Raw genomic sequence first — 14,262 nt, forward strand, 5'->3', positions numbered from 1 at the left:
AGAAGGAGGAGGCTTCCCTAAGTCCCGGCATTATTCACGAGCACCCGCTCCCCCCCCCCCAGGAGAGCGCCGTCAAGGGGCCGTCATGCTGCCGGTGGACCAAGGTCCGGAGTCTCTGTTCGGGGCGGGAGACTGGGTTGTGGGCGGCCGTGTGGGTTTGCTGTGTTCGTGCCGGGGTGCCCCCAAAACTGCCGCACGGTGGCCGTCCCTGGCAGGGCCGGGGGGCGCGGGGGCCGCCAGACCACAGCGTCGTGTCACACGGGACTTGAGTCCCTGGCCCTGACAGCAGGAGGAGCAGCGGCAGACCCCGCCGCGTGGCCCAGTCACGTAGCAGGACGGGGGGAGGGGGGGCCTGCCGTCTCCTCCGCCACACGGCCCCACGGCCCCGGCCGAGCGTGCTTGCGACGGGGGCGGGGGGGGGGGTTTATTACAGCTTCTCGGCCTGATGTCTGGTTCTGGGGCCAGGACTAGCCAGGGTTCCGAGTCAGATGCGACGTTTGGGTGTGGGGCCCGCCCTCCTCGGGTGGGGGGCGCAAATGTGCGGGACACGGAGCACAGGATGCCGCCGGCTGTGCACATTGTAACACAGGGATGAAACACAGGGGTGATGTCGTCTCCCCGACAGCAAGGTCAGGGGCTCTGCCTTCCGGTGTCGCATCTCATGGCACAGATTGTCACAAGCGAAGGTTCATGGTACAGTCTTTCCCGTAAGTCAGCCGGGCAGCCGCTCGGCTCGCCGCCCACTCAGCAGCCCGGCACCGAGGACTGGACCAGAGTCACACCCAGTAACTGTGCTGATCTCTCAGCTTCTGCTGAATGCAGGTCCACTCAGTGGAGAACATCCACGTACACTAGAATCCTACTCACACTCCGACAACCTAAGAGAAATCTCTGTCTGTCTCTCTCACACACACACTCACACACACACACACACACACACACGGCCATCAGCGGGGAGGAGGAGCCCCAGTCCCAGAGTCTCAGTCTGCAGGAGGCCGGGAGACAGCTTGGTGGGGGAGGGAGTCGTCAGCGTCCTGCAGGGAAGGGTCTCCGGAGCCAGGTGGGCAGCAGGGCAGGCGAAGTCCTCCGTCCTCCGTCCTCCGTCCAGCAGGGCAGAGCCTCTGGCCGCTGATGCCCAGGGAGATGGGCGTGGCGTGGGGCAGCCCTCTGGGGGTGGGGCTGGGCCGTCTCAGCAGTGGTCTGGGCCTGCCTCAGTCGTGCCTGGAAAGTGGTGGGCTCCACCCTTCCGGGTCTTTCTGATACATGTCTTGGTGTCCCCGATGGCAAGTGTGGAATCTCCCCAGGAGCCTGTCTGTGGGTGGTCCCGCTCTGCGGGTGTAGCCGTTCTGACCCCGTGGGCAGCTGTCCTGGGCGTGTCTCCTTGGCGGGTGTGTCTGCTGTGACGCCGGGAGATTCCCTCATGACCCCAAGTGTCCCGGCCGACTGGCAGCCATCCTGGGTGACACGAGTGACTCTGCTGTGTCTTATACACTTTACGGTGCCTCGACCAGATGACCAACGCCATTTCACTGGCCCTGCTCCCCACACAGATCGCTAGTTGGACGAGAGGGAGCTTTCGCTCCGTGTGGCAGCTGCTGAAGACACTCCCTTTGGTTTTAAAGACGATGATGTTTCCCTGGAGATGCCAAGGGGTCACCCCCGCAGGCTGACCTGGATCGGCTTCTCTTGGTGGTGGTTTTAATGTTTTCACATCTAAAAAGCTCAGGGGAAATCACAGCATCATTTGAGCTGTGGGTGACCTGCCTCAATACTCATCTGATAGCCTTTCAAATCCCATGGACAGCTGACATTTTCTCCTCCTTTTTGATAACTGAGGGCAAGTGAGCTTGACGTGACTGAGCCGAGGGCCGCAGCAGTGGAAAGGAGACTCTGCCTAGGAATCTCAAATTTGAGCTGGGTGACGTCCTTGGATCTAAAGCAAAGGGTGTGGGGAGGCTCTGGCCCCCCTCCCAGGGTCCGTGGGGTGCTGGGGCCCTCCCTCCAACGCTCCCGCCACATTCTGTCTCAGAGAGCCTTTCGTCCGTCCGTGGATGCACCGTCAAGTGCCGGTGGGGAGCACCCGCCACGCGCTGGGCGGTGGGAAGTACAAAGGTATGAAGGGCACAGTCGTGGCCCTCGTGGGCCCGTCACCCAGGGCAGAACCAAGGGTCCAGTGTCAAGATGGAGCTTCAGTCAGACCCGGAGTAACTGAGGGGCAGTGCATCCTGTGCCTCAGGCTCCACGTTCAAGGTCCAGCCACCTCCCACTGACCTGTCTTTCCTCCTTGGAAGGCCTTCTACGAGTGTCAGAGAACCACGGCCCAAACCGTGTCCCCCAGTTCCCTCCAAGTTCCCATGAGCTCAGCCACTTCTGGAGGACACAGAGCCGTGTGGCCTGATGGGCCAGGAGGTTCCAGGTCCCACTGTCCAGTTTCTGGGGGACGTGGCCTGGAAGCCGTGCACAGAGGATTCGCCACGACTGGACCCGCCCGCTGGAAAGTAATCCCAGTGTGCGCTCTGGGACCCAGGCCGGCAGTGCCCATTTGGGGTGGCCAAGTGCGCAGGCTCCGAAGGAGCCGCGTGCCCGAGCAGGGCCCAGTGTGCCTGCGAGCCCGACGTGGTCACTGGAACACTTGCAGCCGGCCTCGTGGTGGGCTCCACGGGAGCAGGCAGACGCTCATGTCTCGGCTGCGCTGTCCGGGCCCTGGCCTGCCCCTGTCACGCCACCGCAGTACCCCGGGACAGGCTGCCCGTCCGGGAAACACAAGGATGAGAGGCAGAGGGACGCTCTGAGGAGAGGCTGGTGCGCTGCCCGCCTCGCCCATGGGGTCCGGGTTCTGCGGCATTTCCCAGCAGGCCCTGCTGCTCGCTTGCTCTGCACCCAGCCCCATCCTCATCCCCGTGTCGTTCAGGGCGGCACTGGGGCGTCTGCTTGCTCTCCTGGCCCCCCACTCCCCAGCGGGAGCAGAGGGCGTGGCCTGAGCCAGTGAGATGGGAGGTGGCGTCAGCTCGGGACGCTGCGGGAAGGTTTCCTTTTCCCATTAAGGGGGTCCATGTGTTTGGCTCCGCTCTCTGCACCCCCACTTGGACGTGGACACAAAGTCTAGAAGGCAGCCGCCATCATGTGGCCAGGAGGCGACAAGGCCAACGTTCTGAGAAAGGGCAGAAAGACCCATTTATTCAGCTGACACGTATTGCGTGTGTACTGTGTGCTCCGGGCGCTGCTGCAGCTGCTAGAGACGCAGATGCGAGCAAAACACGCAGCTCCCCGCCTCCTGGGAGCTCACACTTTAGTGGTGAAGGAGAGGAAGACGGTGGACAGTGAGTGAAATGGGGGCACGTCTCGTGGTCGCAAGTCCTGCGGAGAGCAGGGAAGCGGGTGCTCACCCTCAGGGTGGCCCCCCACGAGGTGCCCGTGAGCGCTCACGGCTGTGCCTCTGAGCACGCCACCGGAGAGCCGCGTGTCGCGGTGTGCTGGGGTCGGACTTGCGCTTGGCAGGCTCACCCTGGCTGCGGGGTGCTGTGTGTCTGTTGCAGGGAGGATGCTGGGAAGAGCCACGGCCTCTGACGGCGTCGGAACAGCCGAGCCAACACCGGTGACCGGCTCCTGCCACACGACTCACTCACTGCCCGCGGGGGAGGACGGCCCCGTCGCTCAGGCTCACGTGTGCCAGGCACCCTGCGACCTGTGACCCGTGGCTGTCCTCCTTCCTAACTGGCACGGGCGGTCGCCGTCGCTTCCTGTGCACTCACTGTGGGCAGGACGTTCAAGACGCTGGTCCGTGGTGTGTGTTGTGGCTGGTTTTTACAGTCTCGGCTCAGTGTGAACTAACATGAAATAGTTTTTTTTCCCAATGGTGGCTGTAGTCAATACTGTCCGTTTTGTGGAGTTAGGGGTTCAGGCAAAGGGAAGATGTGCTTTATCTGCATTGTTTTCGTGTTTATCAGTAAGAATCTCTGATGTAATTAAAATGGATTTATCATCACGATGAGTGGTAACTAGGATTATAGCTTGAAAAGCCAGGAAGGAAAGGAAGACAGACACACATCAGGGATTTTTCTGTCTTCAGGTCTGAGGTTTTCCTCACTGCACGGGGGGCAGGAGGTCTGGGAGCAGGAAGCAGCAGCCCTTGGCTGCCTTTTGCCTGCCCCGGCCTCAGGAGCGCGGGGCGCGTCCGGGGTGAGCACGCCCTGTGCCGGGCGAGTCCTGGCGCGTTTGCGGTGCTCGGCGTGCCGAGGCGTTGCTTTTTGCCCGTAAAAGGGGTAATTACAACACCAGACCTGGACCGGCTCTCTCCCGAACAGCCCCCAGATGTCAGCGCAGGACTCCCAGCCTCCCGTCCTCCCCCTCCCACGGACACTCCCTGGAGCCGGGGCCAGCAGCAGCAGCAGCAGACGGACGGAGGCAGGCGCTGCTCTGACAGCCCTGGGAGCGCCTGAGGCCAGCAGTCAGGAGAGCACAGAAGTGATGCACTCGGGTCTCCTGAGAGAACAGGGCGTGCGCCTCCAGCAGACGCCGCTGGGGCGGGGGTCCCTACGGGTCTGCTCTGCTGGACCCTGCAGACGGGGGCTGTGTCCTCCTGCGGTCCCTCCTGAGCTGCCCCCGCCGCAGGGCTCCCTGGGAGTTTCATCGGGCGAGGCAGCGGCGGGCTCTCGCAGGGCAGGGAAGGCTGGAGGATGGCGAGTCGCGTGCCAGTGTCTCTCTTCCTCCGCAACGTCAGTCTCCAGGCCACGCCGCGACGCCGGTGTCCTTTTAAAAATCCGCAGACCAGGCTCTCCACAGTCAGCAGCCGGCCCTGCCGTGTGGCCGCTGACGACACAACTACTTGCTCTGAGTTTACGGGACCAAAAACCTCTGCTGGCTTCCTGCACATGAATCAGCATTGCCTTCGAGCAGACTTAACTACGTGCCCATCTCTGCCAGCGGCTGTCTCCTTCCTGCGGCTGTGCTCCCGCTGCGGGAGCTCTGCACGGCACAGGCTGCACCTCAGGGCCGACCGGCCACGGGAGGGACCCCGCCCCCAGCACGGGCACCTCGTCCGTCTCCATTGGCACTGAGGTGGCAGTGTGCCCGAGCACTCGTGCTCACGAGCCCCCGCTTCCTGGGTGTGAGGTGGGCCGTCTGTGTACCCACACGGTCTCAGGGACCCCAGTGGGGAGCTGTGTTCAGGACTGGTCTCGGGCCGGGTGCTCCGGGTGCCTGAGGGAGGGAAGGGCTGTTTCCGGTCCACCCACACAGACCCACGAAGGAGGTCCTGCTGACAGCACGGGCTCCCAGCCCGCCCTCCCGTCGCCGTGGAGGCGGTCCTCCGGGGGCGGGGCCAGGCGAGAGACGGACCCCGGGGTGGAGCCGAGGGATGCCGGGTAGTTCAGCACGTGGATGGAGAACCTCAGATGAGCAATGCTGTGACCAAGGACATGAAAGAATGCAAACCCCAGGCAAAGACCCTAGGAAAGAGCATAAGAAGGACGGAGAAGGCAAAATCAGATCCCCACTTCCCTCTGTGTACGAAATAAGTTCCAGATGTATTAGGGTTCAAGTAGTAAAAGTCAAACTTTAAAACTTCTGGGAGAAAATGTGGGAGAATATTATGACATTGAAACAGGAGAAATCTCCTTGTACAGGACACAAAAACCATAGATCAGAGAAAAAGATGTATAAACTCGAACTTTATTAAAGAAAAACAGGTGGAAAACAGTGTGAAAAGAGAAAATAAATTAGTCTGGGGAAGACACCTCCAACCCGTGCAGAAAGAAGTCCCGTAACTAGGGAAAACACACCCTAATGGAGAGGGGCGTGAGCAGTCCGCAGGGGAGACAAGTGGACGAGGATGAGCGTGGGGAGGCGGTCCGGGGGCCGCGGGAAACCCGGGTGGCGAGGACGGGGGGACTGGGGCTCTGCGTGGGCGCACCAGAGCCCCCGCTGTGGGGGTGTCTGCGGCATCTGATGAAGAGGAAGAGGAAGGTGGTGATGCCGTCGCCCGGTGTAGCCGCGAGGAGGAGGAGGAGCCGGGCGTGGCGAGCAGCATCCGGTGCGACCTGAGGAGACGAGGAGACGAGCAGAAAGGTGTTCTGCGTGGATGTGCGTGGAGACAACTGTTTTCCTGAAGAACGTGCACGGTGACTGCGGCGCCTGCCCACAGGGAGGCGGAAGGGACCCGCTGAGCACGTCAGGCGAGCGGCACCGTGAGACCTTCGGACGTGCCGCCGCCGGGTGGAGTCCTTCGACTGACGGCTGGAGACAAGGTTGGTGTCTTCACCGGCGGAGCAGCCGGCTGGCTCCTGGGGTCAAGGTGCAAAGGCGGCACAGCCCAGCTGCAGGCGTCTCGCTCAGCAGCTGACCCCGCGGCGCCGCGTGGACGCCCGGCTCTGCAGTGCGGGCTGGCCCCGTGGTCCTGGGGTTCCGGCCGTAAAATGGAACTAAGGCGCCTCCGTAGAGGGGCAGCTGTTGGGCTTCCCGGGTCTTTGAAGTTCTGTTGCCGTTGGGTAACACACGTGACATTACATGTAGTATACGCATATGTGTAACTGACTCCTCGGCATCTTGTTTTTCTTGAGCCGGCCCCGTGTGTAACTGCGTTTGCTGGGCCCCAAGGCCCCGGGGAGGGGTCCGCCCAGCCAGCAGCGCTGGGGGCAGCCGCCCTCGTGTGAACTCCCACGCCAGCGGCACGCACGCCGCACTGCCAGGCAGGCCGCCTCAGGTTTGTCTGCCCATCGCCCCCGTCACCACCGGCACCCGGAGAGTGAAAACCGGCCCGGACTGGCTGAGGAGTGACCGCAGGGAACCGTCCTTCCCTCTGCGTCCCAGCCTGAGCGCGCGTGCTGCTCGGGAAGGTGCGGTTGGTCTGTGTGGTGGGGCCCGTGGCCCCGGGGGCGGGGGCACTGCCTTCTCCACCCCCACCAGCAGGACCCGGCCCGAGGCCTCAGCCGGTCGGGTGTGGAGGCCAAGAGGGTCACGTGACCGGTGAGGTGGGGGCCTGGGCCGGGTGTGGGACCGGCTTCATCCGCCTGCCCTGCTCCTTGGCAGTGAGGGGCAGGAGGCCGCTTTGCCCAGACTGAGGGCTGGCGGAGGTGGCCGCAGCGCTCTGGTCTGCGTGAAGTGGCTTGAGGTCTTGGAGTGACGGCGAGGAGACAGCGGCCCCTGCCGACCCTGTTCTCCCTGGTTTCAGGGGGGACGAGGGGAGGTGGTGAGGCCAGGGGGGCTCGTCATTGCGATGACGTGAGGCCCAGGCAGGGGGCGGGGGAAGGTGCCGGGGCCTCCGGGAGGAAGGTGCGTGTGACTGGCAGCAGGGCCCCCTTCCTGCGGGAGCCCACTGTTGTAGAGGTGCCCCGGGTGCCCCAGGGCTGGCTGCGTGGACCCCGGGTGGGCCCACACGGGCCTGAGCTCATGAGGGCACCCGAAGGGCATCCCAGGGGAGGGCACGGCACCCACCCTCGTAAGCCTTCACCGTCCGGAAGTACCTTCCGGACCCTCTAGGGCCTCGTCGCTCTGCGGAGAGGGCTCTCTGTCGGAAACACCCCGGTTCCGAGCCCTCGGACCACACTCCCGGCGGGCGTGGCCTGTCCCGTCGTCACCGGACTGAGGGGTCCTGCCTGCACACACCGAAGCCCCACGAGACGTGAACAGGAGTTTGCAGCCGAGAAAGTCGGGGTTTGCTAGCTGAGGAAGTGGCCCCCACGGGCGACAGGCGAGCTGGCGCTGCGAGACCTGGCTCTCCGGCGGCCCCCAGCGGCGGGTCACACGGCGGGGGGGGGGGGGTCACTCCTTGTGGTGGCCGAGGGAGTCGGGGTGGCGGTCAGTGCAGGGGGGGGAGCTGAGCAGTGCCGCTGGCCCTGGCCACCAGGGAAACCAGCCACTCTGTCACTCGCCTGGCTCCCCTGCCTTTCTGGGCCTGGAGCGGAAGCACCCTGCGGCCTGGGTGTCATCTCTAGCGTGACCGGAACTCCCCCTCTGGGGTCGCAGAGCGGAGGCCTTGTCCCTGAGGGTCCCTGATGCTGATGGGAGCCTCACTGTCCTGAGGGTGTGGTGGTGCAGGGGTGGGCGCGAGAGGGAGAGGGGGCGGGTGAGTCAGGGAGCTGGGGGAGGCCCGTCTGATCAGAAGGAAAGAGGAGGGAAGGTCGCGCTAAAGAAGTGGAGCTTCTCCGGGTCACGCCTTCTCTGTGGCCCTAGGGTTGGCCCCAGGGTTGGCCTCAGGGCCTCAGGGCCTCAGGGTCACAGAATCAGAGTGTGTTTCAGCCGAGAGGACCCTGAACACCCCCCGACCTGGAGCGGAGTTTTGTGAATGAGGAGACGAGGCTGGGGGAGGCGGGCACTCGCTCAGCTGGTGGCCGGAGAGCCGCTCAGCTGGTGGCCGGAGAGCTGGCCGCAGAGCTGGCTGTCCAGCCTCAGTCCGGGCTGGGCCCAGGGAGGGTGGGGGCCCGGGTCCAGGACAGGTCCTGCAGGAAACCGGCCAGCTCCTGACCTCCCTGCGGGGGGTGCCCCCCTGCCCCCACTGCCCTGGCCTGGGAGAGGGGGGCTCGGATGCCCTGGCCTGGGAGAGAGGGGACCCACTCCCACGTGGCAGGAGGCCTGGGAACCCCTGGGCCGTGGGGACGCCCCGGCCGGAGCCAAACCGGGGCCTGCGGCGGGAAAGCTGCTTCTCTCCGCGGCTGAGCCAGAAACACCCCTGGGACGGGCCGCAGGCAGAGGCCGCTGCGCCCTGCGAGAGCCGGGCCTGCTCCCCTGGTGCCCCGCAGGCCCTCCGGCCTGTGAGCACGCGGCAGCCCGGACGTGGACGGGGCGCTGCAGCAGGAAGGTGCGCGGCCGCACGGCGCACCCCAGGGAGGGTGCAGGAGCCCGAGGAGGGCCGCGCAGCGCTGGGGTGGAGCGGCATCTCGCCGGCTGTTCTGGCTCTCGTTGCACTGGTGCTCGAGTCCGAGGGTTTCCTGAGTCTTCAGCTTCTAGAAAGATGAGTCAAAGGCCTCTGGGGGGCCCAGGCTGTCTTATGTCCATCTAAAAGGCAGACCGGGGGCCTGGCAGGGTGCTCAGGGGGCCGCTGCGTCGTCCCGCACACCAGAAGGCTGTGGGCTCCGCCCCCAGCCAGGGCACAACAGGCCCGGGCCGTGAGTTCGAGCCCCAGTCGGGGCACGAACGGGGGGCAGCCGGTCCGTGTCTCCGTGTCCCCCTCTCACATCAGTGTTTCTGTCTCTCTGCAGTCAGTCGAACACGGCCTTGGGCGAGGGTTTAAAGGCAATAAAAATACAAGGCAGGTCTGGCAGAGAGGCCCGGCTCGTGAGCCCCAGAGGCCAGGCTGGAGCGTGGCCGCAGGACCCCCGTCACCACCTGGCCTCCCCCTCCCCCCGCTCTGCCTGGCTGTCCCCGGGCTGAGGGCTGTCGGACGTGAGTGCGAGCGAGCGCCTGCACCTGGCAGAAGGAGGCACTGTGGGTCACGTGCAGGCTGGCCACTGGCCACTGAGGAGGTGCCCGACTTTCACAAGGAGTCGGACCGGAGGCTCTTCACAGGCTGGACGTACCCCACTGCGTTGCGCCTGCTGCTCCCAGTGCTGGGTTCTCTCGCGGGCTCCTGCCCACGGCCACCTGGGACCCGGATCCTGTCCCTGCCGCCCTGAGGCCTCTCCCTCCTCCAGGGGCCGCCCACCCGCCCCCGCCCCTTTGCTGCAGCCGTGCCCCAGCCCGTCCCCGCCCTCCCCCCCCCCGCGGTGCCCCGCTAGCTAACGCCGTCCACTCGTGCCCCAGCCCTTCACCTCAGTGGACAGCTGCTCGCTGTCACCAACGATTCGCCTAGAGTTCGTTCCCCCTTCTGATGACGTTACCACTTCCTGCCTGGGGGGCGCAGTGTGTCGCCCGTTCCAGGGGCGTTTCCTGGTGTGTGTCCAAGAACCCCCACTTCTGACACTCAGTGTGCTTCCCAGTGTCTCCTCGAGGGCCAGCTGCTCAGAAGGGCAGGGCGGGGGTGTGTCTGCGGGGCTCAGGGGCGGGCCCTCCCAGCAGTCCCCCCCTGCCCCCCCACCCGCCCCCGGCAGTCTTGGTGAAGGAGTGCACGGCCCCGGGGCCGAGCTTCCTGACCTCGCAGCAGCAGGGACCTGCGTCCCCCAGATCCTCCAGGCCGGCTTTGCTCCCCCTGCGGGCCCCCCTCACCTGGCTCCTCTGAGCTGCGCTTGGACCCCGGGGACCGGGCCAGAGTGAGGCCTGGGGAGCAGACACGCCGGGAGGAAGCACAGTGCGGACACTGCAGGGAGGGCACCCCGGAGCTAGGGCTGCGGGTGCTGAGGCAGCGCCTGCAGAGGCCGGAGGGCCACCTTGCTCTCCAAGTCTTGGGTCTTTACACGAGTCCATCCTGGACCTCAGGCCATGCATGGAGGAACCACTCTCCAGTTGACCTCTCCGTTGGCTCCTTTTTTGTTTGCACTTTCTGAGCGGTGGTTACACATTCCTAGCCTAGGGGCTGGAATGCAAAGGGCCTCTCCTCCCCACTGCCTCCCTGGGGCTCACCTGCGGGGAGCAGCCGGGCTCTCGGCCCTCCCCCGCCGGACTGCCACCTGCAGGAGCGGCACCGCCTCTGCCTGAGCGCACGGCCAGAGCGCTTCTCCGGCCTGAGGGAGCAGAGGGAAGTGAGGCTGCCGGCCGCGGAGGCCAGGGCTCGAGCTGGGGGAGGGGCCGAGGAGAGAGGAGCCAGAGTCTCGGTCGGCGCAGGCTGCCGCAGCGAAGCACCGCAGACCGGCGGCTGCAACACCGCACGTGTGCACCCCCCCCCCCAGAGATCGGGGGGCCAGAAGGCCCAGGTCACTCACGGTGCGGGGCCCCATCCTAGCTTGCCGGTGGCTTTCTTGTCGCTGTGTCCCCACGGCTGAGGGAAGGAGGGCTCTCTGCTGACTCTCCTCATAAGGACATTCGTCCTTATGGCCTCGTTTAACTCCATGGTTCCCTTAGGTGCCCGTCCCCAGACACGGTCACGCCTGGGGGTCCGAGCTTCCGCACAGCATGTTCTGGCAGGAAGGGTAGACGGGTCGGCCCACAACGGCCAGCAAGGTGACGACGGTCCGGTGTCAGGGAATGAGCCGGCGGCTCCTGAGGTCCCACACACGTGCAGAATAAAATAAACCAGCGGGGGACCTCACACGCTCCCTGGAAATGGAAGGAGTGTGGGGAAGGTGAATATGTGACGACAGGTTCATTCCAGGCCCCCTTTCCTCCTGGCCGTCTGTCTCCCGTCAGCAGTGACCGCAGGCAGCACTCCCCGGCTGTCTCCCAGGGCCGTTTCCTCTTTCTCCTACAGCGGAAGTGCCCCCTGGGCCGGCTGGACGCGCGGCAGCTGGGGTGGCCGGGGACGAAGTCTGGGGGGTGGGGAGGATGGAGACGCTGCGTCCCCCGCAGCAGGGCCTGGGTACCCCCCCCACCCCCCTGCCGACCTCCCCAGGACCCAGGGTGCGCAGACCCCACAGGCTGGTGCCTTCACTCTGATCCGCGGCGAACCCTCGTCGATGTCCCGGCACCGGTGCACTGGGTGTCCTCAGATATGCCGTCAACGTGGCAAAACCAACATCCACAGACTGACCAGAACGTGTCCTGGGGCGGGGCAGGGGCGGCTACTGCTTCGGTGACAGACCGGTCTCAGGGGCAGGTGTCAGGAGCTGGGTCCAAAGGCACCGAAGCTGTAATTCTGGTTCGGGCACCGATCCCCCTCCTCCCCCCACCCGACCGCAAGCGGGGCAGGTCACGGCAGCCGGTGAGGGGGAGCGGCGAGGAACGGCCACTGCTCGGGACCGGGAGCCATCGGAAGGGAGCTGTGCTGTGGCGGTTGAGGGCGGAGGCCCTGAGTGAGGGACAAGGGTCTTGGGCTCAGCGGGCACCCCGGCCTGCTCTGTGATCAGAGTGAACACTGGGCACCCCGCCACCGGCCAGCTCCAGGCGTCCGTCTGTCCACACGGTGACTGGGACGTGCGGATGAGTCTGGAGGAGCCCGAGTTTCCACTGGGCCGTGGGAGCCTGGTGCCCCGGGCGTGTGTGTGTGTGTGTGTGTGTGTGCCGTGTGCCCGTGCAAGAGCTGTTCCCGAGCTGTGGGGTCGGTCGGTGTGCGTCTCACGGTGAGAACGTCCCCTGGATTTTCACTCTCACTGGAAACGACGGAGCCGGGGCACAGGCCGAGCTGGGTTTGGCTGAGGTAACAATAGGGCCTCATGAATCACAGCGGTGGCTGCAGCAACCCAGGCGTCACTCCTGCCCGAGGCCGCAGTCTCTGGACTCGCCTGGGGTCCGGGCCTCCTGGGAGGCACACTCATGGCCCCTCGTTCTGCAGGCCCCTCATTCAGCCCGGCCTCACTGCTGTGCTTTCTCTGCTCCGGGCGCTCGGGGCAGCTGCGGGAAGCTTCCTCCTCTCCCCCTTGTAAACCATGACTACTGTGCTTTGGGTCCCTGCCCCGGGTGGCTGTGCTCAGGGGGGCAGGCTTCTGAGGCCGCCTTCTCCAGGCGAACGCCCTCTCTCCTTCCACTTGGCACGGGCGGGAACTGCCAAGGCCGTTCCCCAGAGAGAAGGAACTCAAGTCTGTACCTCGTGCCCAGGGGCATATTCTGTGTCTTGCCAGTAGAACGATTGGTCTTTTTTTCCAGGAACAAATGGAACTCGAAGACACCCTGGCTTTGTTCGCAGCGCACCGAAAAGGCAGGCACCGGAGACGGTTGCTGTGCACGGCCCTGGGTGCTGGGCAGCGCGCTCTCATGCGCCTGGGCCTGGGAGCGTCCGGAGGGGACTGACCACGTCTAAAAACGCCGACGCTGCGAACACGCCCCGTCATGTCAGCTTCCCGGGTCAGGCTGACCTCGCAAGGAGGCAGGTGCGGTGGCTGTCCCCTGGTTGTTCCCGGAGTCACTGAGCCTTACTGGGAGATGGTTAACTGGTGATACACTAAAGGTTCCAAATACGCTTTTCTCCTGTATTTAAAAAATATCCTTCTTGACGGAGCACCAGGAACAATCTGTTCAACAAACACATTTCAGAGAAGTACTTTAGGCCACATGGAGAACTTCAGCATGGAAATAGAAACCGTAAATGGATCGAGTGGAAATTACAAAGCTTGAAAAATGCAACGTCAGAAATAAAGAATTCATGCAGTGTGGTTTAGCCACAAGACTGGCCGCGGAAGAATAAAGGGTCAAAGAACTGAAAGACGGGTCAGTAGGAATTATGCAACCCCAACCACAGAGGGAAGAAGATGCAGAAGGATAACACGGACTTGGGTGTTCTGCTTCGTGAGACACCACCGCGTGGTCTCATCACCTACACGTGACCGGAGCTGCGGAGGGGGCGGACAGGATGGGGCAGAAGCCGTGCCTGTAGAGACGACGGCCGAGGATGGTCTGGAGTCGAAGGGAGACACTGACCCACAAGCCACAGAAGCCCTCAGGCCCCTCGAGGGCCTCCTGTTCTCCCCAGGGCAAGCCCGAGTTCACCGAGCGACAGAGCGTGTGTGGCCGGGGTCCTGCCTGCCCCTCCAAGCTCGTTTCCTGCAGGTTCTCCTCATCAGGGCGCCCCAGCCGCCCTGGTTTATTTCTTCTCCCAGATTTTCCCGGACATCCGAGCTCCGGTCAGGCCTCAGCTTCTCAGGGAGACGTGGTCCGAGGGGTGTCTGCAAGGCCGCCGAACCCAGCCCCGTTCTCGCCGGCCTGGCATTCTCTGCTGACTTATTTGGGTTATTTTCCCCAGCATATACAATTTTTTCAAATTTATCCTAATCATTTATTTTCTGACTTTAACACTTTATTTTTCCACACACTGGATTGTAAACAGAAAGTGTTTATTTGTCATTCAACAGGGTAACCTCAATGCTTTTCACAATGTGTGGCTCGTGGAGGTCGCCATGTGCACGCACAGTGTACATACATGCGTGTGCACATGTAACACGGATACCGAAGGTCTCAGGACCTGCTGGCTCTGCCAGCGCCCGAGTTGCTCTGCTCACAGCTGCTGACGCGCCTTGTCCTCCCACCTGTCTTCATTTCCTCCCCCCAAGGGTCCCTGTGAAGAATCGGCCCTCGCCCAGAGCACCCGGGCGCAGACGCCCGCCCACACAGATGCACCCACACAGGCACAGGCACACCCAGGCCCGGCCCCGCCCTAGCGAGGAGGAGCCAGGCAGCAGCTTGTCTGGCTGCTGCCGCCCGGAGACGCGCAGGTTCTGCTGGGTCGGAGGCTGAGTTCTGACCCCATCAACCACGTGTCTTTCCGTCCTTTTCCACAGGGACGTTGCGTGGGTGTCAGCCCTCCGG

This window comes from Phyllostomus discolor, chromosome 3 (genome assembly GCF_004126475.2).
Source record: "Phyllostomus discolor isolate MPI-MPIP mPhyDis1 chromosome 3, mPhyDis1.pri.v3, whole genome shotgun sequence".
Lineage (NCBI taxonomy): Eukaryota > Metazoa > Chordata > Mammalia > Chiroptera > Phyllostomidae > Phyllostomus > Phyllostomus discolor.